This window comes from Phocoena phocoena, chromosome 9 (genome assembly GCF_963924675.1).
Source record: "Phocoena phocoena chromosome 9, mPhoPho1.1, whole genome shotgun sequence".
Lineage (NCBI taxonomy): Eukaryota > Metazoa > Chordata > Mammalia > Artiodactyla > Phocoenidae > Phocoena > Phocoena phocoena.
In genome coordinates, this window is record NC_089227.1 from 7,191,413 (window position 1) to 7,218,814 (window position 27,402).

A 27,402-nucleotide genomic window follows, 5' to 3' on the forward strand; every position below is an offset into this window, starting at 1 on the left:
TTTAAAAATTTTATTTATTCTTTTATACAGCAGGTTCTTATTAGTTATCTATTTTATACATATTAGTGTATACGTGTCAATCCCAATCTCCCAATTCATCCCACCACCACCACCCTCCACCCCTGTGCTTTCCCCCCTTGTTGTCCATACATTTGCTCTCTACATCTGTGTCTATTTCTGCCTTGGAAATCAGTTCATCTGTACCATGTTTCTGGATTCCACATATATACATTAATATACGATATTTGTTTTTCTCTTCCTGACTTACTTCACTCTGTATGATAGTCTCTAGGTCCATCCACGTCTCTATGAATGACCCAATTTCATTCCTTTTTATGGCTGAGTAATATTCCATTGTATATATGTGCCACATCTTCTTTATCCATTCATCTATCGATGGGCATTTAGGTTGCTTCCATGACCTGGCTACTGTAAATAGTGTTGCAATGAACATTAAGGTGCATATGTCTTTTTGAATTATGGTTTTCTCTGTGTATATGCCCAGTAGTGGGATTGCTGGGTCATATGCTAACTCTATTTTTAGTTTTTTAAGGAACCTCCATACTGTTCTCCATACTGGCTGTATCAATTCACTTTCCCACCAACAGTGCAAGAGGGTACCCTTTTCTCCACACCCTATCCAGCATTTATTGTTTGTAGATTTTTTGATAATGGCCCTTCTGACAGTTATGAGGTAATATTTCATTGTAGTTTTGGTTTGTATTTCTCTAATAATTAGTGATGTTGAGCATTTTCTCATGTGCCTCTTGGCCATCTGTATGTCTTCTTTGGAGAAATGTCTATTTAGGTCTTCTGCCCATTTTTTGCAGTTAGCTTTTTCCCTCTGGTGGGGGTTTTAGTATCTGCAAAGCAACTCGGGAATGTGCATCAGACACTGTTATCTATGTCCTTCAGGGAGAAACTAAAGATTCTGTGAGCTCTGTTGTCCTAATCATTAACTGATTGATCTTGCTCTTTTGTGGCTCAGGGAAGGCCTGGGAGACTATAGCTTTTCTACAGACAAGAGACTAGGGATATAGGAGGGCTTTTGTACCTGGGAGGACCCCACAGGATCCCACTTGGTTTCACTTGGAATCCATTTTGGTTTTTTCCCTTGAGACCTGTTGACTCCACATTTGGATTTGGATTGGTTCATGACTTTTTAATGCAGAATCTTGTATACCTGATGTAAAACTGCCTTTCTTTTATCCTTCCCTGGGTGCCTTTATTCTATTTCCAGATTCTTCCAACCCATCAAGCCCACGATCTCTTCCACGAGTGTCCTGTGTTCCTGGAGACCACCTTTCAGGAGCCATTGCTCCTTCTGGGCTCCTACTTCCTGGAACCAATCTCCTCTAGTGCCACTTTGGGATGTATCTTCAAGGGGCTTCCAGAAAAAGTATTGAGTCCTTAAGTATTTAAAAGGTTTTATTCTACCCTCACGTTTGACTGATGGCTTCTCTTAGTATAAAATTTGAAATGAATTTTCCTCAGAATTTTGAAAGCATTATTCACTGCCTTCTAACATTAAAAACTGATACTGAAAAGTCTGATGCCAGTAATATTCTTGTTTATTTATGTCACTGTTTTTATTTTTCTGGAAGATTTTACCAGTTTTTCTTCATTCCTGGTGTTCTGAAATTTCAGCATAGAGTGTTAATGGGCTTTAAATAAGTTAAAACATGAGAAGTACTGGAAATGGTCCTCGGAACATAGTAAGTGCCCAGTAAATAGGTGTTATAGTTGGTAGTGGTGGTGATGTAGCGATGATAATGGTGGTGATGGTGGTGGAGGTAATGGTGGTGATGGTGGTGATGGTGATGGTGATGATGGTGGTGATTGTGGTGGTGATGATGGTGGTAGAGGTGATGGTGGTGATGATGGTGGTGGTCGTAATGATGGTGATGGACAAGGGGATAGATTAATTAATTTTGTGTTCTACTTGCCAAAATATTCCTTGACTTTATCTGCCAACAGTTTTATTGAATTATATTCTTTGGCAACATATTATTTTTAATTTCCAAGAATATTTCTTATTCTCTGTTGTTTCCTTTTCTATAGCATCCTGCCTTTGCCTTACGGATGCAGTCCTGAGAGGCTCTGTGTTGTTGGTAATTCTTTTCTCTTTCCCCGAATAACCTCTATTCATATTGTCTATCAGATTCATGCTTCAGATTTTCCTCACGGGTCTGTTCACATCTAAGAGCCAGAGAGAATCAGAAACCCCGTGTATGTGAGCTGCAGTTGTCAACTGGCAAGGCCGCTTTAGGTGGAGTGACTTAGAGGGTCAAGTAAATACCAGAATGAGCAGGGCTTTGCTTTAGAATGTCAATCTCCATAGCAGCTGCTCCAGCTCTGCACAGAAGGTGTTCAATTTATTTAGAAAATGATCCTTTGACTGGCCAGTGTCGAGGGGGTATGCACCTGGTAGGGGAAGGGGCCACATCCACCCTTCTGCCCCTGGGCCTGCATCAGCTCCCCTCCTTGAGCGGTAATCTTCCTGCCTCCCACTCCTCTGCTTCTCTAGGGCTCTGCTTGTCGGGTCAGCACCTTCACCTTCCTGCTGCAACCACCCTGGTCTCAGCCCGAGCTGGATTCCTCCACCCCATTGCACCAGGCAGCACTCCTTCGGCAGTTTCCATCTTCCGGAAGTGTACTAGAGTTTCCCCATTGATGGTAACCCACCCCCATCTGGTATCCTCATTCCCTCACCCCCTCTTAAAGAGACAGAGGGAGACAGGTGGTGAAGGTGGGTGCTCAGTCCACCATCCTGGGTCAGATCCCTCAAAGGGATGTCAAAGGCCATTTGGAATGGCAGGCTCTTCCACCTTACAAAAATTTATCAATGGTTGCTGCCTTGATATGTCAGGTCTACCACAATTTGACTGGCTAATCAGAGCCCTGTCTTTTCTCTGTGCACTGGCTCACAGTCACTTGATCTGTGTGACATTACGCTCACGAGGTGACAACCCAAACCCAGCTGACCATGGAATTCCCTGCTGACAACCTTTTCCTTGTTGTCCAAAGTCTTCTTTTTATAGGAGTATACTTGCTTTACAATGCTGTGTTAGTTTCTACTGTACAGTGAAGTGACTCACCTATACGTATGCCCTCCCTCTTGGACCTCCCTCCCCCTCCATCCCACCCATCTAGGTCATTGCAGAACACGGAGCCGAGTTCCCCGTACTGTACAGCAAGTTTCCACTAGCTGTCTATTTTACACATGGTAGTGTATCTATGTCAAACCTAACCTCCCTTTATCCTAGAGTTTGAGGCTCGTCGTAACCTGGCACCATTATGTGTCCAGGCTCACTCTCTTCAGTTGTCCCCTGAGTGTCCTACATGTACTATGTGCGTAGGACGCTATTCCGGCCCGTGCCGTGTTGGGAAGATCTTCCTTAGTTCCTTCTTGGCTAGTTCCTAACATCCCTGATGCCAGTTCCCACTGCCAGGGAGAGCTGGCCAGTTCCTCCTCTCAGCTGTTGTAGACGTTTCTGGCACCTGCAGAGGAGCACTTACCTTATTTCCTTGTCATCTTCTAGTCACTGATCCTTTCTCCCAACTATACATAGCATCCTGACCATAAAGAAATTACCAGAGAAAGTGTTTTCAGCACCTGATTACGATAGAGGCACTGTGGCCTCTACCTGAGGTGATCGTCAATCCACAGGACGCCCCCCACTCTGAGCACTGGCCCATTACTCTCTGTCATATTCAAGACCATGTGGCTGAGGCCAAGCCTCCAGCTGAGGCCAAAGCCATTCGAGCCAGTGCAGACACTTCCCAGCTTCAGGAATTCTTTAAAGTGGGAGGACAGGTGATGGTCCACCAGGGATACCAGAAGTACACTGGGCTCCTAGGTTCCTGGTTGGCACAGTCCCTCAGACTGCCCCTTCCCAGAGCACATGCAAGATGGCTAGATGGCTCTGGAGGCCGCCACTTCCCTCACCAGGTACCACTTTGGTCCTGGACTCTGTCTCAGCTTCATGTTTGCCACCAGTTGAGCTGGATTAAGGGTGTGTGGTTCATCTCGTTTGGTTTCCAAATCTTCTGTAGTCAACTCATATAATAAATTGTATTCAGTAGGTCCAAGCAGGTATTTTAAAAGTCCAGTCTGGTCTCCTCTCAGGCTGTGTTCTCTCCAGCTTGGTCTGAATTTGGCTTGAGAAAGGGGACAGGGTCAACGTCTTGCCTTTGTACCCACTGTTACGGGATGAACATTCCCAGACAGAAGCCCTAACCCTCAATGTGACTGTATTTGGATATAGGGGCTTTAGAGAGGCAATCAATGTTAAATGAGACCATAAAGATGGGCCTTGACCCAGTAGGACTGTTGTCATTATTAGATGAAGAAGAGACACCAGGGCTCTCTCTACCCATAGAGGAAAGGCCACGTGAGGATACAGTGAGAAGACGGCCATCTACAAGCCAAGGAGAGAGGTCTCAGGAGGAACCAACACTGCCAGCACTTTGGTCTTAGACTTTCCTCCAGGACTGTGAGAGAATTGTTGTCTAAGCCACCTGGTCTGTGGTATATAGTCATGGCAGCCCAAGCAAACTAAGACACGCACCTTGCCCTTCTCCTCTTCCTACCCTGTTTCTCACTCTTGCCTCAGGTGTCTCCATGGAGGAATTAGTGGAGGAGAAGAGACAAAGATTGAATTACGTAGCGACACAGTTGAGGCTTGGGCCCTTTGGCCATGATGATGGCCGTGTGTCATCTCTCAAGATGGATTTTTGTGGATTCCCCGGAACCCTCCACCACAAGGGGTGCTAACCAGCTATTTCCTGAGATGGGACATGATCTCACCTCTGGCTCCAGGCCATCCATATTCACATGTTTGCTCTGTGGGGCCACCTTGACTCTGTAGAGACTTTGTCAGTCAGGATGGGCTAGGTTAGCTGCATAACAACCCCCAACATCTCCATGGTTTTCTTGTTCCTGCTTTGCTCCTTGACACTTGCAGGTTGCCTGGGGGCTCTGCTCTGTGTCTGCCACAGGCCAGGTCCCAGGCTGAAAGAGCAGCCAGCAACAACTCCTTGACAGCCATCACCACAGAGAAAGAGGCAAATTGTCCACTGGCCCTTGAAACTCCTACCTGGAAGTGAGCCACATCATTTATGCTCACGTTTTAATAGCCAAAGCAAGTCACTTAGCCACGTCCAACCTCAATGGTATGGGGGCAGTGCAACCTCTCTGGTGCCCAGAAAGAGAAAAGCAGGTAAATACCCACCCTCTTTGGTCAGATCCCTGTCAAAATGATCAACCCTGACTCTACATCTCACCCACGGAAACACACCTTCACCCCGCCATCCATGGGAATGTACCGTTCCCCAACTACAATCTTCTCTTCAGTGCTCCAGCCAGTCTCTCACCTTTAGATGTTCCCAGGTGTTTAGATCGGGTATGAAACCTTAATTGCTCTCAATTCCTGGGGTCACCCATTCAGCTCTCCCAGTGACTTGAGCTACGTACCCCTCACTCAGTTGGCAGTTTGGAAGCGTGAAGAAATACCCCCATTTTTCCGTGGAGGGAGACAAAATGTACAACACACCAATAATTCTCTCCAAAATAATTGCTCCTGACTTTCTTATCTATCCTGGAAGAAGATGGTGAGTTAAGACTCTTAAAACAGGTCATACCATACACAGAGTTTTTATCTACTGTGTTCAGCCTCCGGGGGTCTGTCTCTATCTGGATGCCAAGGCAATAGGGAAAGTTTCCCTTAAAATCCTGTTATACACAGACTCTCAGAGAGGAAGGATTGGAGTCCCCAGCTCACCTCTTCCAGGAGGTTTCTAGAATCTTTGGAAACATTTGAATCTTTGAATACTATCATCACCTCCATAAGCAAATTCCAGGCTTAACGTAACAGTCCGCTTCCCTAAGTAAGTAACATGCAAAGAGGCACACGTATAGGCATAAGTGAAAAACCTTGCTAAGCAGACAGCTGACCTACCACATGGATTTAGAAAGGTTGCTCAGCTGGTAATTTGGAAGCTGGATTGACAGGAGAAAATCCAGATGCAAAGGTATGAAAAGAAGATTGCAGTTATCCTGGCCAGAAAGTATGGAGTCTGAATAAGGTGGAAATAATGGAAACAGAGAAGCTCCAGAGAGACAATGAAATGGACAGAATTTATTGATTTTTCTCCAGTTAAGTAAAAACTGCAACTTTGGAAAAACATGTGGGTAAAGGCTAGAAGGTAATACCCAAGATATAAAAGCCATCTTATTGGGCTTCCCTGGTGGCGCAGTGGTTGGGAGTCCGCCTGCCAATGCAGGGGACACGGACTCGTGCCCCGGTCCGGGAAGATCCCACGTGCCGCGGAGCGGCTGGGCCCGTGAGCCATGGCTGCTGAGCCTGCGCGTCCAGAGCCTGTGCTCCGCAACGGGAGAGGCCACAACAGTGAGAGGCCCGCATACCGCAAAAAAAAAAAAAAAAAAAAAGCCATCTTATTGAGCATTGATGGAGTTCTGAGTCCTCCCACCCCAAGAAGTCTTTTAGGTTTTTAGAGAACAAACAAGTCAGGAATGTCTTCCAGGGGTTAAGGAAAAGAATCCATTTGAAGGAAGCAAAAGGCATCCATAGACTCTGATAGCAGAGCTAAACAGTTTACAGTTCTTGGCTAATATATCTGGTTCCAAGTTTTCTGGCCCTTAAAGCCAAAGTAGACCCCAGGTTACGCAGATTTAAATTTTTTACAACAGAAAACAGATGCCTCCAATTATAGAGACTAAATATTTCCTGGAATGGAACTCACACAGGGATTTATTACTACTTGTAGTAAGCAATACATTCCACCATGGTTTTACAAGAAATATCATTGAACTTCTTAGTGCAAAATTCCTTGTGGGCAGAGGATGTGCCCGTGAACTCAGCTCAACGGCTCTTTCATGAGAAAGTCAGCTGTGTGAATTCCGACACTCAGAGCCCAGACGTGCAGGCAGGTACCATGTTCGTTAACCCAGGTCTGCGAAATTCAGCATCAGGGACCAGCTCCTGCCCAGATGGGAAAGGCCCAAGTCTGACCAAGGCATTTTCTTTAGTCATTATGTTAAGAAGTTTGAGCTGCTCTTAAATGAGACAGAGTGCCACTGGACCTTTTTTTTTTTTTTTTTTTTTTTTTTTTTTTTTTTGCGGTACGCGGGCCTCTCGCTGTTGTGACCTCTCCCGTTGCAGAGCACAGGCTCCGGATGCGCAGGCTCAGCGGCCATGGCTCGCGGGCCCAGCCGCTCCGCGGCACATGGGATCTTCCCGGACCGGGGCACGAACCCGCGTCCCCTGCATCGGCAGGCGGACTCTCAACCACTGCGCCACCAGGGAAGCCTGCCACTGAACCATTTTAATTAGAGGAAAGAGGGTTGGATTTATGTTTTAGGAGGATCTCTGGTTGAATAATCCATTGTGAATTAGGGTAAGAGGGAGAAAACCCAGTTAAGCCGTTCTTTTAAATAAGAAGTAAAACATAATGAGAATAGTCTGAACTAAGGCACAGGGTTGGGATGGAGAAGAGCGGATGGTCTTGAGGAGGATCTAGGAAATAAAATCAACAGAACAAAACTAGTGACTAATTGGATAAGTTGATGACAGAGTCCAAGTAGACAAACAAGACTAATTAGTCTAGCCTAGACTGCTGCGTGGAGTCTCGCCTAAAATGAGCACAGACTGTGTGAGGAGTGTGTACATGCGGAGCGAGGGTACGTAGTTTGTCCAGTGAGGTAGCCAGGAAACGTGAAGATGCCTCAGGGACTCAGATTCAGTAAAGAGACTGGGCCGGAAGTAAACTTCGGGTCGCACATGATCGGTAGGGGAGGGATGCAACTTTGAGAGCTGATGAGATGATCCCGGGTGAGTGTAAGGACTGAGAACAGTCCTGGTGGGGGACCAGCCTTGGGCGATGGAGTAAGGGGCAGCAGGGGGCTGACCAGAAGAGCAGGAATCGGCCACAGTGGGGCTGGTGAACCAGGCATCCGGCAGATTCGAGTGTCCACCGACGGTTCAAATGAGAACTGACAGTCGGTGGTGTGTCCTCACCTGGTACAGATGCCCACTGGGTTTCTGATCTACCTGGTGGGAGACATCTGGTGCTGCACCTGCATTAAGCAGTTCTTTAGGACTTCCACCGGGGCTGTCCCTTCCCCAGCCACATGCCCCAGAATTGCATGGCCTTGGGCACAGCTCCTCCCAAATACTGCTTCTCTCAACCTGCCAAGACCATCTTCCCATTTTTCTGAATACTAATTCCACTGTAGGAGAAAGAAAAAATAATGCGCAGAAGCAGAGAGTTATATTAATTGATCCGTTCTTTGAAGTGGCTTATTAAAAATATGGATGACTTTATTTTTAAATGATTTAGTTTCAAAACAAAACCACGTTGATGCCAAAAATCTTCAAAATTTGAAATGAGAAATAAAATAGTATTCTAAGACTCAAGGACCACGTTTTGCTTTTCTATTTGCAAGTTTTCTATAATAAAACACACTAAAAATATACAAAGAAAAATGACTATAAAAAAACACTTCATCCACCAACCCTCACCCTTTTTATTTAATTAGGGCCAACACTGTGGATTTTCTAAAAGTCATAAATTATTTTGATATTTTTTAGTAATGCAGTAACCACATGTTTAATATGAGTAAAGTATGACTAAAAAAATTTATGTGTTGCTCTTGGAAAAAGTTGAATTTTCTACTTGTAGCTAAGATAAGCCAGTCTATCTTTTTAAATAAGATTCCGAAAAGGTCGTATTTAACTGCTCAAAATTATATATCAAAGATAGAAGTAAATAATTATATCATTTGTCTTAAAAGTATTTCAGGTCATAATAGCTCTGTTTAAAACAGGATTAGAATCAAGCAAAGCCAGCTAATCTTCAAGCATTTTAAGATGGTGTATAAAAAGCAAAATTCAGCTCTTTCCATCTGGCCTGCAGGCCTGCAGTACTGCTCAGGAAATCCGCACGCCAGGGGTCTGCAGTCCTGGCTATTAAGAATTCTTGGGTGTCATGATCCTGGAATGTTCACACATTTTAAAAATCAGCCTCTCCAAATGTTCAATCTAAGAAAGGACTGATGACTTATGGGTTCTTTGGTAAGACACATAAAAAAAATGATTTTGAAAATGGAAGAATAGAGGGATTAAGGTAGCTTTTCTAAAATAAAAAGAGTATTTTAATTAGATTATTCAATCCCCCAGATTATGGTGGTTTGGAGCACATGAACGATAAGAGGAATGCCCTTATCTAAACTTCAGTAATCAGAACACTCGGATAAGCAGACATTTCAGTGGTATCTGCAATTACTATTTAAGGAAAGGAGGAAGGAAGTGAACATTTGTTAAAATTCTACTGTGTACCAGAAACCTGTCTGGTTGCTCGTTCAATTCTTAGAACAACTTTACACGGCAGGGATTATTATTCCACTTTACAAATGAAGAACAGTACACAGAGGGTTAAAATAAATTGTCCATACTAACTAAAATACTTTAGTTACCTAAAATAGCTAATTATATTGCCAATATGTATAATTGACAAATAACGAATATATAATTAATTAACAAATAGCACCACATGTAGTTAAACATGATACGTACAGCTCAGTTACTAATGTATAGCTGTACTGTAATTATGTAAGATATATACTCATATAAGATTTAGATAAGTAATTGCATATCTAATTACATTCACAATAAATAGAGCTGTGAGAGAAGTTAAAGATCATCTGGTCCACCTTCTTTTTTTAACAGTCACTCAACAAACATTACTCAATATCCGCCACCTGACAGGTGTTTCTGGGCGCAAAATACTGAGATCCTCGTAGAAACCTACTGGGCGTCTGACAGCAGCACTTGTTGGGAGGATATAGAACACGCCCCAAAATACTGCTGCAACTGTCTGAAAAGCAGTTTTCATCACCTTCTTTGGAATACCTTATGACACAACCTCCCTCATCAGAGGCACACACAGCTGAGACCAAAAATTCCAGGCACATGGGTCACTGCAACCCTGATCTCCAACCATAGTAGAGTTGCTTCTAAAAGTTCAGTGCAGGAAAGAACCCGAATGCCCACGTAAAATGGGTAAATAAAAAGTGACATATCTGTGCCAAGGCATACGCTGTAGCCTTGAAGATGTGTGAACCACATGAAGGACATGATACATTCATCCACAAAAGAAAACAGAGCAAAAGACCCCAGAAAATGGGAGGGGTTATTCACATACAGTTCAGAAATAAGCTAAAGTGAACTGCTAGGGATACATATTTAGATAGTAAGCTACAAAGAAAAGCAAGAGGCTGGGGATCCCCAAAGCAGGGTGGTGGTCGCACAGGCTGGGCAGTCACGTGATAACTGTTGCTTAAACTGAATTGTGTGTTGTGTTTCACAATAAAGTGTTGACAAAATACTAACCCACCCCACTCAAATACATATACACTCGATATATATGTACAGATTTATACATACTTCATATACATGTATTCGATATTTGCTTGTGAATATAGGTATTATATATGATTTTTTTTTTTTTTTGGCTGCATTGGGTCTTTGTTGCTGCACGCAGGCTTTCTCTAGTTGTGGAGAGCAGGGGCTACTCTTCATTGCATTGTGTGGGCTTCTCATTGCAGTGGCTTCTCTTATTGTGGAGCACGGGCTCTAGGCATGTGGGCTTTAGTAGTAGTGGTAAGCAGGCTCAGTAGTTGTGGCTCGCAGGCTCTAGAGCGCAGGCTCAGTAGTTGCAACGACGCGTGGGCTCAGTAGTTGTGGCTTGTGGGCTCTAGAGCGCAGGCTCAGTAGTTGTGGCTCACGGGCTTCGTTGCTCCGTGGCATGTTGGATCTTCCCGGACCAGGGCTCGAACCCGTGTCCCCTGCATTGGCAGGCGGATTCTTAACCACTGCGCCACCAGGGAAGTCCCCATGATTTTTTTAAATGTCTGTTCTTTGACTTCAATTCTAAGCAAAATTTCCACAGTGAACAATTAATACTGCAGTGAACTGAGAAGTTCACTCTACAAAGGAAGGAAAATGGGCCTGTCTTGGACTTGTGAGACGGTTATAGCTCAAGTTGGGCCGTTGGAGGGGCAGAGAGGTGGGGCAGAGCAGCGTCCGGGGGTGGGGGTGGGGGGCGGGTTACGGCTTTGACTGGACTAATAACATGTGCGAGCGACTTGCTCCAGGCCCAGGGCTCGCCTTTGTGTGCTGTGTCAGCTGAGGAATGCTCCTGTGTTTTGACAACCATGAGGGCCCAGTGGGTGGAGGGGTCGCAGGACAGAGCCCCTCTGTGTGCCCGCCAGGCACCGGGAGGCCCTTCTCACTGCTCCCCTTTTCTGACTCTTTGGAATCCCTTCAGGACGGTGCCTGGACTTAAAAGCAGGCTCCTTCCAGCTCTAAAACCCTGGGACTCCTTTTCTGCTCAGAGGGAAGGCAATGGCCTGTGCTGGGCCTCAAAGTACACATATTATTTCCTACACGGCCCGCAGGTTGCAGGCGGCTTTCCTCCCTCCTTCCCTCTCGCATGGGGCCACTTCAGCCTCTTCCCAGCCCCAAATGGGAGGCAGGACCTCGAAGCTTCGTGCATCTCACCTGCGCTTTGAACTCCCCTACCCAAGCGACTGATCTGGGCAATGGCTCTGTCTCCACGTGGCGGGCCCCGGGATCACAAGGAGCTGTTCCAGCCTAGCTGAAACAGGCCACCTACAGCAAACACCTGGCACTCCCGGCCAGCCTGAGACACTAAGGGGCAGTCCCAGACGATGAGGTTAGAATACAGGACGCCCACACCCCAGCTATCCTCCGCGATGCACACACACACGCATTTCGAAGCTTGCCAGAGACCAAGCTGCTGCCCCCGGGGGCGCTGTGGTTTGGTTTGGTTTGAATTGTGAAGCATGTGAGTTTTTCAGCAATCGTTTCTCAAAGTATACCGATAATGAGTTTAATAAAATTGTCATTATTTAGCCACAGATTTCATAGTGGAGCCCAGCAGTTAAAACACGCTGAACGATGGTCTCTCTTAAAGGCACATGCTCGTGCACCAAGTGCCCAAAAGAAACACATCAATATACCTTTTCCAGACTGCCATTTATTTGTATAAATTGAGCATAAAAAGCTGAGACCATTGCATTCTTCTGCCAAAGTCTGTTGCCTTTAACTGTTTTAAATACTTTTGGAAGTTAAACCTTTAATCAAAGTGGTTTCTTTGCTCTCTGAAAAGAGCAGAGGAATTAGGAGAACAGGCTGTAATGTGTAAGCAACAGCCAGCCCTCTGCCCAGAAACCTTCTGACAGGCAGGACCCTGCACAAGTGGCGGGAACAGCAGAGGAGTGGGAACCTGGCTGAACGGAGGCCAGGAGGACAGGGGCTAGGGCAATCACTGATGAATGTTAGCATCTCCAAAACATGGTTTAAAAGCAGGTGAGAGGAACATTTATAGTTCTGTCTTAAAGAAAAACAACCTGACAAAATTGAACCCAAGTTAAATTAACGAATTTCAAGGGAACGTTTCTCCCACACCAGTTAATCTGATGGTACCGGTCAGTGGTCTCTGATGTGCTGACACTGGCGCGCTACACATCTTTTAACTGAGATGTTTGAACTCAAAAAGTCTTCAATGTTAGTCTGCTGTGTGAAGAGCTTTGCATTCAGTGAGTCTCAATCCTTCTTTCTCCAAACGGACAGTTTGGATCAGATGTGGACGGAACCAGATGAAGACATCATCCTACCCTCCTTCCCTAGAATCAGACCCTGTGTTCATCAGCTCAAGTCACCATAACAACTCATCACAGATGGGGTGGCCTAAACAACAGACACTAATTTCTCACCATTCTGGAGGCTGGAAATCCAAGGTCAACGTGCCGGCAGATTCAGTTCCTGGCAAAAGCCCTCTTCCTGGCTGGCATACGCCATGTTCTCCCTGTGTCCTCACATGGCAAAGAGAGAGCTCTGGTGTCTCTTCCTCTTCTTATAAGGGCACCCATCCCATCACAGGGGCCCCGTCCTCATGACCTCACCTAACTCTTATCCCTTCCCAAAGGCCCCACCTCCTAATACCATCACATTCAGGGTCAGGGCTTCGACATATGAATGTGGGGGGCACAAACATTCAGCCCATAACTGACCCTGGGCATGGCTGCCCAGGCACCCCACCCTCAAGACTCCACCCGACCTGTGTCCCCGAGTGCTTTCCTGACAGAATGCCTTACCTGGCCCATCCAGGACTTAGTGTTTTGTATCACAGCCACCAGTTCCTGTCCAGTCTTCTCCACTATAATCAAGAGGAATCCTGCCGCCCACTAGGTCCCCAGGACCCTCAGAGAGCTGACTCCACTCACCAAGCCCCAACCTCATGGCCCACGCTGGTCCAGAGCCTTCTCACTGTTTCTGTGAGTTCCTGGATGCAATTCCTCATGCCCTGACCACACATATGCTCTCTCTTCTGACCTCGCAAGTCCCTAAGAGCAAAGTGGGGCTCGACACTGCTTTCCCCACAGTGTGTCCCGTACGTTTGCAGACCACACTGCAGTTTATCTCAGAGCCATCTACCTCTGACCAACTCCACTCAGCTGTCCCCGCTTCCTCTCTAAGTATCTCCTCCCACTTGGAAAAAATTGTTCTTCTCTAGTGCAGACCAGTTCTGCCAATACTCAGGTTTCTGGGTGTCCCAACCATGACCCTAAACAAGTTCACCCAGGAATTTTCGCCCAAAGACTAAGTGTCTCCCTATGAAGGACTTTCAGATCACCTGCTAAGAGAATAAAAGATGTTTTCATTATACGTGTCAACTTTAGACTTGCTCCATCTTACCTCTTCTACACTTTTTCTATTTTTCCACTTTTAGATGAAGAATCGTAAATATGAGAATTGTGTGTCATGTGGAAAAGTGGAATGGCCAGATCCCTGAAGGGCTGAACTCAAGACCAGCCAGCCAACCACTGTTACCCCATAGGACCTTGGGAACATTCAGGCACAGAAATGACCAGCTCACGTGGCCAAGGGGTAAGACTAGTTTACAAGGGTGCCAAGCAGGCCCTTTGTCCCTTGGGGCTAAATTCCAGATTAGAAATGGATCAAGGGCAGCCAGCCCCTCATCCCCTTCTCCCTAGGCCATCACATTGCATTGTGCCTCTCTAGCATGGGTGCAAATAGACAAGGACATGGAAAAGAGTCAGCTCCCTGTCCCCTGGGGCCTGACTAAGATACCACCACTACCCAGCCCATGCTCAGGGCCTGCCGGGAACCCAAGGTGGGAAATCTGTCAGTGTATTACTATACTAGCCACATGGGAGGAAAGAATATGAAAAAAAGAGCGTGGCCTGGTAAGACTACATCATGGCAAGGAGAAGGGACGCAGGAGGGCCAATAAGACCCAGGCTCACCTCCTGTTCTAGATAAGACCTTTTTTCCCACCACTATAAACTCTAATTTCACTTCTCTCCAGAATGTACTTGTCCATGAGCCCAACCCCAAAAGTGGAATCGTGGCCAATTCTCTCACCTTGTGAGAGAGGCTAGGTACCTCTCTACTGCCTTCTAAATAGTCTCCCAAACACCACCCATGACCACACAGGCATCCTTAGTGACAGCACTGACCACAGCCTCACACTGTAGGGCTCCCTGGAGGGCTGCAAGGCTTGCCCCAAAGGCAAACCATGCAGGTGTCCCACTTCCACAAAGATCCAGGAAGTCTAGAAGGAGATCTGTGAATAAAGCCAGGGTCATTCTTCAGAGAAGAAAAAGCAAAGGGCCAGAAAATGACAGGGCTTTCCAGAAGCTGAGCAGCTGAGAAGAGGCAGAGCCAGAATTCAACCTCATGGGTTCAAAGACTATTCCATGAGTAATATTAAAATATATATTATTAAGAAAAAAATATATCTTATTAACAAAAAAATGAAATACTTAGGTATAGATCTAACAAAACTGTACAAGATCTAAGTCAGGAAAACAACAAAATTCTGATTAAAAAAATTCAAAGAAGATCTAAATAGATGGAGAGATATTTCATGTTCATGGATAGGAAGACATGATATTGTCAAGATGTCAGTTCTTCCCAACTTGATCTGTAGATTCATTGTAGTTCCAATAAAAAAAACACCAGCAGTTATTTTGTCAGTGTTGACAAATTGATTCTAAAGTTTACATGGAAAGGCAAAACACGCAGAATAACCAACACAATTGATGAAGGAAAACAAAGTCTGCGGACTGACATCACTCAACTTCAAGATTTACTCTAGAGCTGCAGTTACCGAAACAGCACAGTATTGGTGAGAGAATGGACAAATAAGTGGAACAGGATAGAAAGCATGAAAGTAGACCCACGTAAATATAGTTAGCTGATCTCAGACAAAGGAGCAAAGGCAATTCAATGGAGAAAGGATATTCTTTTCAACAAACGGTGCTGGCACAACCGGACATCCATGTTAAAACAAACAAACAAAACTAGACACAACCTTACACCCTTCACAAAAACTTAACTTGAAATGGATCATAGACCTAAATGTAAACCCCAAAACTATAAAACTCCTGGAAGGGCTTCCCTGGGCTTCCCTGGTGGCACAGTGGTTGAGAGTCCGCCTGCCGATGCAGGGGACGTGGGTTCGTGCCCCGGTCCGGGAGGATCCCACATGCCGCGGAGCGGCTGGGCCCGTGAGCCATGGCCGCTGAGCCTGCGCGTCCGGAGCCTGTGCTCCGCGACGGGAGAGGCCGCAACAGTGAGAGGCCCGCGTACTGCAAAAAAAAAAAAAAAAAAAAACTCCTGGAAGATAACATAGGATAAAATCTAGATGACCTTTGATTTGGCAGTGACTTTTTAGACATGACACCAAAGATATGACACCCTGAAAGAAAAAACTAAAAAGTTGTACTTCATTAAAATTTAAAACTTGTGTGGAAGATGTTGTTAAAAGAATGAAAAGACAAGCCACAGATGGTGAGAAAATATTTGCAAAACATGTATCTGATAAAGGACTGATAGCCAAAGTAACTCCGAAAACTCAGCAATAAGAAAACAACAACCCAATTGAAGATCTGAACAGATATCTCACCGAAGAAGATTTATGAATGATTAATTAGTATATAAAGATGCTCAACATCATATATCAGTAGGGAGTTGCAAATTAAAACCATGAGATACCACTATGCATCTACTGGAACGGCCAAAATCCAAAACACCAACACCAACGGCTGGCGAGGTTGTGGAGCAACAGGAACTCTCTTTCGTCACTGGAGGGAAAGTAAAATGCTGCGGTCACTTCGGAGGACAGTTTGCCAGCAGACGATCCAGCAGGCATGCTCCTAGGTGTTGACCCAGATAAGCTGAAAACTTAACGTGGAAACAAAAACTTGCACGCAGTTGTTCATAGCGTAATTGCCAAAACTTGGAAGCACCCTCTATGTCCTTCAGTTGGTGAATAGATAAATAAACTGTGGTACAACCAGACAATGGAATATTATTCAACACCCAAAATAAATGAGCTACCAGGCCATGAAAAGATAAGGAAGAACCTTGAATGCATATTACTAAGTGAAAGAAGCCAGTGCGAAAAGGCTACATACTGTATGATTCCAACTATAGGACATCCTGGAAAGGGTGAAACTATGGAGAAAAGGAAGTGAAAAGATCAGGGGTTGCCTGGGGTTGGAGAGAGGGAGGGATGAATAGAAGGACGACAGGGGATTTTTAGAGCAGTGAAAATACTCTGTACAATACTGTAACGGTGGATACATGTCATTATACATTTGTCCAGACCCACAGAATGTACAAAGCATAGTTTGAACTGTAATGTAAACTGTGGACTTTAGTTAATAATAATGTATCAATGCTGGTTCATCAGTTGTCACAAGTATACCACAGCAATGCAAGATGTTAATAATAGGGGAAAGGGCAGAGGAGGGCTGGAGGTGAGGGGGAAGGGAAGTATACAAGAACTCCGTACTTTCTGCTCAGTTTTTCTGTAAACCGAAAATTGCTCTAAAAATAAATGTACTACTTCTTTTATTGTATATAATTCATTACATAATATTTATTATATTTAGTAATTATAATAACTAATAATTATTGTAACAAATAATTGTGTACTTTGTGTATCTTAGGACTTTATACTCATTCATCCAGTCCTCTGAACCACACTTTTAAGTGCACTGATCAGTTCCCCTGATACACTGTCACTTCCCAAGGGCAGGGTCTGGGTCCCCACTCCCTGTCCTGGGTGTATGGACTTGCGCTAAGACGCTGTGAGTCTTTCTCTCCGCCTTAAGCTTTCCTTTGCGGCCCATTCTTGTGCACTTAAACCAAGTCGGTGTTGCCAGGGAGACTTGTCTGGCGGACTCGTCCAGCTGAAGAAATGTCCTTTGAGGCATCGTGATGACCTGTTAGCAGCTCCTGTCATCACAGCAGTTTCTCTACGACTCATTCTCACTGTGATAAGTGGGGCTGGGGCTGAGCTGGCCGTTATGATGACCCGGGCTGGGAATGTCTGGTCAGCATAGGGGGCTGCTTACAGCAACTGCAAACAGTGGCACACTGGCCTGGGGGTCTATTCAAGCAGACCTCCAATGAGGGGGAGCCAGCCCCCTGAGCTTAGCTGGCAAGCGCACACTCCCAGCCACTGGGGTCACCTCCTGTCCTTCCCTGCTGTGTTCTGGGAGCTCCCCACAAAGCCGGTGCTGATTCACCTGGCATTTTAAACAAGCACTGTTTGATCCTGTCACTGGGGAATGGACAGAGACTAAGTGATGAGAGCCTTGAACCTCAGGGGACCCAAAGGCAGCAGATCTCTTCGTCCCCAGTGGGGCGGGAGGGGTCAGTGTCGCCCACAGCGTCCGCTTCCCTAGGAAAGTACAGCATTGGTGTAATGGCCTGTTTGCCTCATCACCCTGAGAGGGACATCAACGTCTTGGAGAGGAGCGAGCAGCGCCTTGCCCAGACCTCAGTTTCCCAATCTGTAAATTGGGTTAACAACCTTCCTCCAGGCACTGTGAGACTGTCAGTTCACAAGTGGAAGCACTCAGAATGTTTTGAAGCAAAAGTGGACATTACTGCCCTTCAACCTTTAAGTAAAAATCACATAGTCCCCACCCAACAGTTTTATTTTATTTGTTTGCTAGGAATTTTAATAGACAAGTACTAGCTCTAAGCCACCTGTGACTAATTTCCATTAAGATGGTTTCAGTAATTTGTGGAACTGCTGCTTATTATCTGAAACAATGCAGCAAGAGCAGAGAGCAGATGTGGACAGGCCTGGGTTCTTCCCCTTCAAGGTTTGAAGCAGAGCGAGTCATACCACCCAGGGCCTCCGTTTTCTCATCTGTAACTCGGGGTGATAGAGCTTGCTCTGCGGGGTTGCAGTGGGAACAGCAGTGTCTTATATCGGGGAAGAAAGATGGAACCTCAATGATGCTAAATTGGCCAGCCGACTGTTGCTTTTCCTAATCATAAAAAAAACGACGAATTAAGGGGGGTGACCTTGCAGCCAAAATGATATGGAAACATCTGAAACAAGTCTCTCAGGACATCGTCACATGCATGTCCCGAACCCTTGCAGACTGAAGCAGTTTCTATGAAGTCCTAAGAGCCATGCGGAGGAATTCATTGAATCACAGAGCGGGGAGAACGGTGGCTGTCACAGCACATGAGTGTCTGGCTTTAACAAGCCCTTCCTGAGGAATGAAACTAATCTTTATTTGCCACAGGGTGTATCAATCAGGGCTCGGGTTGCAAGCAAAACAAATGAACTTCGGTAAACTCAAAGGCATTTATGGGAGCGCTATCGGGTTGCTAACAGAACCAAAAGGAAGACTGGCGATCCAGGTTCCAAAAATGCACAGGATCCAGGGGCAACCAGGAAGCAGGCAGAACCCAGCCCCCAGCAGCACACGGCCGGAGGGAGAGGGGATGCCCCCGAGGCTTCCTGCTCTCCTCACACCCTCGCTGACACAGCGCTTGGTAACCCTGCTTTCCTCCAAGGTGTGGCTGTCTTTTTGCATTATTTAGGGAGTCCAATTCCATCCAGAGGTTTTAGTTTTCAGATGTTCAATTCTGCCAATATTTTTCTTTACCTTTTCTGGGTTTCTTATCATACTTATAAAGCCACTTCCCCCCTGCTGTCATGTTTCTAAATCCCCTATAGTTCCTTCTCTATGAGTCTTATGGGTTTTCAATATTTAATTTTTTCCTCTGGCATTTCCTTTTGAACGTGGTATGAAGGGGAGGTGTATTTTTATCCATCTTTTTGGATAAATCCATTACACAGAATTCCCCAAAGCCCTTGGGCAGGAAGCTCTGAGCACAGGACCTTAGCAGAGGCAGGAGGGACTTCCATACAGAGCCTTGCACGGCCAGCGCGTTGAGTGGAATCGGGCACCGGAGACCTTGCATATAGAGGAGCGGAGGGACGGAGGGAGACACACACAACGCTGGCTTCACCTCCACAGCTGCGGCTCTCGGCACACCCCCAGACGAGCGGCCATGCCGTTTACCCCCAAACTGAGAAACCCCAGAGAGTGAGAGCCATGAGCGTTCAGGCCAGGACAGCAGGCATCGCGGGGACTCTGCCTGTCCCAGGCAGACCAGGACTGTGGTCTCTGAACACTGAGAGCCCTGTGTTAGAACTACCCGTTCAAATGCAGGATTCTGGGCCTCACCCCAGAGTTCCTGTCTCAGTGGGTCCTGAAAACCTGTGCTGAACAACTTCCTGGGGGCTCTCAAATACCCTAAAATCTAGGAGCCGCGGTCTTGAGATGGCCCGTCTTCACGTGGAAGCCATGAGTCTTGGACCCACCGGGCAGAGCAGGCCTGGGAAACCCCCACTAGAGGCCCTGGTCCCTTTCCTTATAGCCTTAAAATGATGGTCATGTGCGGTAAGTTTCACATTCAAGAATGCTAACTCACCTTGAAAGAACGTTGTGCCCCGGGACGCAGAAGGCTATATGTGAACGTCACTACATTTTCATTCGAAAAGCTTCTGGTGTGGTAACCTAATGAGTCTCCCTTTTGAGGTCTGGAATGAAGAAGAACTAGACTAGTGTCGATCTGCGTTATCACGTGTCACAGCGGCAGCAGCTACGAAACAGCAGTCAGGGTGCTTTCATGACAAGTCCCAGAAAACTCGCCTGGCCTGAAAGGTGGAGGGTCTCCGTGAATGCTTGGTTTAGTCCAGTCATCAGCCATCTCACCAAAGATGGTTCTTCCTCCTGACTCTCCCCTGGCCCCCGGCCCACGGGAGCCCCCTTCCGAGCCCAGCTGCCCTGATTGCACTGGTGGGTTCACTCCCCCGCCCCTGGGCCAATCGCAGGGATGGGGCAATGGCTCAAGCCAATCAGAGCCCACCCAGGGGCCTGAAGGTGGGGTCACCTTCCTCCTAGGCATTTAGGCTGTGTGGAAGTGGGGTGAACTCTTAGGCAAAAGCTAGGGTTCTCTTGAAAGGGGGGAGGGGACCTGCATGTGGCGTAGTCAGCCAGCACATGTAACTACAGAAGCAGCCGGCATCTGCCTCCTCCTGCATGGCAGTTTGCAAAACGCTTTACACTTAGCATCGCATTTAATGCTATGCACACCTTCAAAGTAAATATTATCATCCCCATTTTTTAGGCAGGAAACCGAGGCCTCTGGGACGAAGTGGCTCACCTCAGCTTATGGACAGCACCCCAGCCCAGACCCTCCTCTTGACCCGTCTGTTCTGTGTGTACACCCTGGGTCTTCCTATCATATCATGCTGCTGAATTCCACTCCCACTGGCCTAATATGGCCAACAGTCCTACATAAGAGGCATTAGAGCCCTCTTAATGGCCCTACTCCCTGTCTCTGAATTGTCCTAGTCCCTGGATAAGGGTCCCTCTCCCCTCCCTCCTGCAAAGACAGACGTACAGTCCTTGCTGTGCACGCTCTCCCCCAGCTGTGAGGCCAGGTGACTTTCCCGAAGGAGAGAAATCAACCTCCTTCCGTCTCTCCTGAGGCGTTCTCAATGCACGAAGCCCAGTACCTGTGCCCATGGGAAACAGGTTGCTTTTCCTGTCTCTTTCCAGTCAGCACTTCATCCTGCTAGGCCTCCGTGGGAAACTATTTGAACGCGGAGCCCTTGCGAGCTGTGTCTGGGTTTCTAAGTTGCTCAACTTGCAGACTTGAGACCTAGGAAGTCCATGCTACCGTTTGAGAAAGGAGAGAATGAAGTGAACAGCGGGAAAAGCCGGCAAACACACACCATGGTGACATAGGTGAGAGAGCAGATTTAGCAGCCATTCGATCCACGATGTCAGAAAAGCTCTGGGAAGGAGTTAGCTCACAGATCTTACTCGAGCCCTGAGTCCGCAGTGAGGGACAGAGGCCCAAGTGGCAGCAGCGGCCACCAGAACCCCCAGGGCAGGTTGTGGAGCGTCTGTCCCTGCACTGCAAGCAGGGCCCTGGCTCTGGTCGCTAGTGTTGGAGGGAAGGCCGGCCTGCAGAAGACTTCTGCAGTTCTCAGCGCCTCCCCACCGTGTCCATGCCACAGTGCCTTGAACGTGGTTCCAGGGCTGTCCTGGCCATGGCGGCCATGGGGCTTCCTTACCCAAGTACTTGTGCCAGCCTCCGCTATGCTGACAAGTAAGCGCTGAAGTCCAGAACAAGGGGGGGGCCAGTTCTCCATCCTCGCCCCAAGGCACATCCAAAGTCTCCCGGAGACCTCTGTGAACTCCTCTGATCTTGGGGTGCAGGGGTGATGCATACACTTTGAAAGTTACGTCTGGCCCCAGGAGCCTGTGTCACCTTAAGTGCTTTCTTGGAGGGAGGGTCTCGGTGCCTGGACGTTGATTTCTACCCCACGCTGCCTTGGCATGGCCCGATCCACCCCTGCACGAGCGTACACACACGCGCACACACCCACACCCACCGTTTTCAGGCACGGTAGCCTAAGTATAAACTACGTCACGGCAACGCGGTCCGCCTCAAGTCACAGCTGGCTCCTCTCCCAAGTCCTTTGCCTCTTGCAGCCCCCATGCAGGGCGTCCGCTGCCCGCTTGGCCCCCTGGCCCTCCCGGCTCCCCGGTCGCTCCCGTCCTGCTTCCTCCTGCACTGACTTGCCCACCCCAATCTGCAGAGCCCCTCCTCCCAAACACATTCCAGAACCGCCTGTAAACACCAGACGTTCTTAAACTTTTGTCTCGGGGCCTCTTTACACTCAAAGCATATTACGAACCCCAGAGAGCTTCATTTCCATGGGTTTATGTGTCCATATTTACCACAGTAGAGACTGAAACAGAACTACTGTACCCACTGAATACCAGGGGCACCGAGACTCAGCGAGAGCCATGCTTGAACCCGAGGCTGTGCAGGGAGCCGAGGCATCGTTGATCCTCGCTGCTGTTTCCCATGTTTACTGGGCAGAAAAGACATCGGCGTTTACATGAGTATCAGATATTCTTTAAATGAGAGTGCCAGGATTTGTGCCCCGTGAAGATGGAAATGACCTCAATCGCTGCGTTTATAACACCTTTTTCTTCAGGCCGTATATTCCCTCCTATGCAATAGAGTCGATTCTGTACTCAAGATACTCCTGTAAAAAGATCACACCACGCTAACAATTTTCCGTGCCATTCAACCATTGCCCTGGAAGGTTGTGTGTCATCTCTACTCTTGGTCGGGTGTCTGTTTACACTTCCCAGTAGAAAGCCTGAAGCATAGGACCTCCCTCCCTCCCTCGCGATCCTGTGCTTCGCCAGGAGGACTGTGGGCAATGCAGCACTTCCAGAGCAAACCTTCCAGCACACCCTGAGGTGCCCTCTCTGCTTTGTTGCCATGTGCACGCCCCCCACCCTGAGCGATCGCTACTCCCGTGTGCGTGTGTGTGAATGGGCATATGTGTGGAAGTGTGTGTGTGCGTGCACATGCGTGTGCTCTATCCCATCACTTTCTAACTGGTCTCTCTCGTCCCACACCTGCCCCTCCACGATCCCTTCTCTGCACCGCACTCCGACGCTCCATTTTTGGAGTTGACCTTATCCTAGCGCTTCTGCCTGCTCAAGTCCTCTGACCCCCGCCCAGCGCCTCGCCACTGCCCAAGGGACCTGACCGACTGGCCGTCTGCCTGGCATCTCCACCTGTCTGCCTCACCCTCCCCTCCCACGACGGCTCTTGTCCAGCCCAGAATGGGCCACTGTGTCGGGCACTGTGCAGACGGAGTATTTCCTCTCTGCCCCACCGCCCTGACGGCCTTGCCTCCAGCAAGGGTAAATATCAGGCAGAGCCAGCAGCCTCCAGAGAGTCTCAGCAAGGTCCCCAAACCGTCTGAACCCCTGCACCCTGGAACTTGTTTCCCTTCCAGCACTGACGGGAATTGTCAGCCCGGCTCTTGACTTGGAGATGTCCCTACACGTGGACCTCTGTCTCCCCCACTTCTGGAATGCAGCCTGGTAGGTCCTGCTGTGAGCTGTGCCCCAGGCCCGGCTGGAGCAGGCCCCAGCTGCACTGACCCTGCGTACGACCACAAGCAAGTGGGTGTCTCTCCCCCTTAGGGTCTCTTTGAGCCTCTGCTCCTCGTTTCCCACCCACACTTCCACGCCCCTTCCCCAGCCCCAGCCCCATCCAGCAGCCACATCTGTGCTGGGTGACAATGTCAGTCTTAATGAGAAGCAATAAAGGTTAACTATCCTCGGAGTCTGACAGGTGTTTCTCAACTCTTTTGCATAAAAAGGCAAGGCCACCCAGCTGGCCTCTGGGTTGCAGCCCTCAGGAATCCTGTCTCGTGTTGTTTAAACAAATGAGAAAGGGCACATCAAAGGGGCCTTTTACAAAGGCCAGGGGAAGCTGAGGGAGCTCTCAGCGACCTGTCCCGGTGTGGAAAGGCCATTGGAGCTGGGGGACGGGGCCGGGGTGCGGCAGCTGTTCTCAGCTGCCCCGTGGGGAGATCCTGTTTTCATCTTCATATTCCTCAGGTGAATTGTGACAATCTTTTCCACATGGTGACTTTGTATGTTTTCTTAGGCACGTAATCAGAGCCCTGATGTCGAATGATGATGTGATATGGCTGTTTGAGGATAAACAAATAATCAGTTGGGGAAAGAGGTAAAGTAACAATTGTGGATTTTTTTTTTTTTTTTTTTTTTTTTTGCGGTACGCGGGCCTCTCACTGTTGTGGCCTCTCCCGTGGCGGAGCACAGGCTCCGGACGCACAGGCTCAGCGGCCATGGCTCACGGGCCCAGCCGCTTCGCGGCACGTGGGATCTTCCCGGACCGGGGCACGAACCCGCGCCCCCTGCATCGGCAGGCGGACTCTCAACCACTGCGCCACCAGGGAAGCCCCAATTGTGGATTTTTTGATCCTCCTACAGTCAGAATGATTGGTACTGACTTTGCTTTTTAACTTTTTATTTGGAGACACAGGAACTTGCAAAGACAGTAGAGAGGCCCTGTGCACCCCTCTCCCCGAGCCCCCAACCTTCCAGAACTGTAGTTCGATATCAAAACCAGGAAACTGACCTTGGTTCAATGGGTGTAGTTCTGTGTCATTTAATCACATGTGAACGTTGGTATAACCACCGCCACGATCCAGATACAGAATTGTGTCACCACATCCCTCACCCTTGCATCCACTAATCTGTTCTCTAAATATTATTGTGAAAGGAAGAAAAAGGAATGTTCAGTGTGGGCGGAGGCGTGCAGGGACATCTCACCATAGAGAATGTACAGATGGCAAACAGGCACATGCAAAAACATTCACTGTCGTTGGCTATGAGGGAAGCGCAAACCACATGAGATAGCTCTAAACACCTATCAGAGCAGCTGACATAAAAGCAACGACGACATCAGACGCTGGTTAGGATTGGGAGAAACTGTATCCCTATACGCTGCTGTGGGGAATGGAAATTGGTGCTACCACTGTGGGACTGACTTGTTACCAAATTAAATTGTATTTCTAGCTTTCATTCTATAACACAAATAACGCCCCCCAGTGGCGTATCACTACCTTGCTCTACCTGTCCCCAAAACCTTTCGCATCACTCCACCATGCTCTGTGCCATTTTGAATTTTGGCTGCATATGGAATCCTCTCTCTTCCCTGCTAGACTCTCACGGGCAGGGCCCACATCCCCGGCCTCTAGCATGCAGAAGGGGCTCACTAACTAACGTTTGTGAGCTAAGCCCTTAACAAGCCTGGTGAGGAAAGTTTTCAGAGGGAGCAGAGGGTTGAAACCCGGATTTCTTGCGAACACACTGCAAAGGATTTTCCTCCTTACAAGACAATACCAGCTTGTGGAAAACTCAAAAAAATATAGTCAGGAGAGTTAAAAAAAAAATGAACCCCTATGCAATCCCACCCTCAGGGCTGACATGCTGGGGCTGTAACTTTCCAGACATCTGTGGAAGCCTGAAATTTGCATGTTGCTAAGAGGAAGTGTCAAACTTAGGCTAAGAATAAAATGAATACCGAAAATGAAAGCAGGAAACTAGAAGCTGGAGGCCAGCTGGGCCCCACTATAGATGGACATCTGGGGGCGGGCGGGTACACAGCAAGGCCCAGCTGCAAATCCTGTCGCTGTCACCTGCTCTGTCAGCAGCCTGGCAAACACGCCGGGACCCTCTCTCTGCTTTTACATATCCTAAAAATGCACCCCATCTGTTTCAGGGTGGGGCAGAGGAAGAAAAGAAACTTTGGGAATGTTAGAGGCCAAAATATAATGGAAACTAAAGTGTTTACAGGTAAGAAAGGAGAAACGGCACCCAAAATGGGGTCACAAACTTTCCGGCAAAGGGCCAGGTAGTAAATGTTTTATGCTTTGTGGATCACACAGGCTAACACCGAACTCTGCTGTCACCGCACACGAACGGCTATGGACAACGTGAACACGAACGTGTGCGTTCAGTAAAACCACACCTTCAGCACAGGCCGTGGAGGCAGATGTGAGCGGTGCTCTCACACACCTGTGGGAAAGACAGCAGAAATCATTGCAGTAAGTGGGACTCTAAGCTTTCCAGAATCGACAGAGTTGCCCCGAATTTACTAAATTTTCACTTTCATGGCACCTGCTCTCTGTTTCCCCCGGACAACGTGTTCTGGGAACTTCACCCGGGGGAGAGTGCATCTCACAGATCCCGGCGCAGAGCTGTAGGGGAGAGGACAGGTGCTTAGCGCAGGCTGTGCAGAGCGTCCTGGACGTGCCGGCCCGGGAGAGCCTCAGGAAGGAAACGTATTGTTATGAGCGTGACCTTGAAGGTGATGCAAAGTATGATAGCGTTCCTAGGAAGCCCTACGTAAGCTAGACTAAGCAACTCATATTTAAGGATGCAGGCATGTCGCGACTTGCCATCAAAAAGCTGATAAGTACACATCTCGGGCAGGAGCAGAGAAGACAGGCCTGGAGCGGTTGCGTGTCAAGTCCTGGCCTCGTTCCTGGGCTTTGCAATGTGCACACATTTCATATCTTCCTTCCTACATAATCCAAGATCACAGGATAGCATGGGAGACCCAGCTCGGTTCCCTGTTCCTGTAAGAGGAGAAAATTCGATCTGTGCTCTTGGCTTTCCAGAGACTTCTCTCCTCAATCAAGGGCTGGCTCCCCTCTCCCTCCTCTCCTGCCTGGCTACGCCTTGCCTGCTCTGGGGACCTTCAGGACACAAGTGTCCCACCGGAGGCCTGGAAAAGAAAGCTGGGCAGGTACTCCACAGCTGGCTCCAGAGAACTCGGCTGGTTTCACAGGATGGCAGGATGGCCATTCACACGGGGACAGGTTTTTGTTGCCACGTGAACTATGTCGGGACCGTTCCTGCCACCTCCTCTGGGAAGGACGGGCCAGCCCGAGGCAGTCACCTTCACCGCCGTCCTGTGTCCTTGCCCTGGTGACGTGAAAGGCAGGCAAGGCTCGGAAGCAGGCTTCTCACTTTCTTCCTGCACCATCTTCCCTGTGCTCCTGCCTTTTCAGCGTCTCCGTTCCCTCATCTGTAAAATCAGGAGGGTTGTTAGGGAGACCAGGTGAGTTAAAATGGGAGAGGACTTTCCTGGCTGTCCAGTGGTTAAGACTCTGTGCTTCCAATGCAGGCAGTGTGGGTTTGATCCCTCGTCGGGGATCTAAGATCCCACACGCCTCATGGCACGGCCAAAAAAAAAAAAAAGTGAAGTTTAGGACAATGCCTGACCTAGGGACACACTTGATAATAATGGTGGCTATTATTGTTTTTACTAAGAGACTTTTCTTCATTCGGCAAATCTTTACTGAGCATCTACTATGCCCTAGGGACAGAGACAAGACCCACTCCACTGCGTTCAGGGGTGTAATGGACCTGCCGGCCTCCCCAGGCTCTGGAAGCACCTAGAGGGGGACACTGGCTTTACCCACCGCTATGCCCCCAAGGTCGGCACGGCTCCTGGCACACAGCCTCTGCTCAGCACCGCGTGGACAGGGAAAGGCGGAAGTTTGCCCCCACCCGCTGTGTGCAGTACT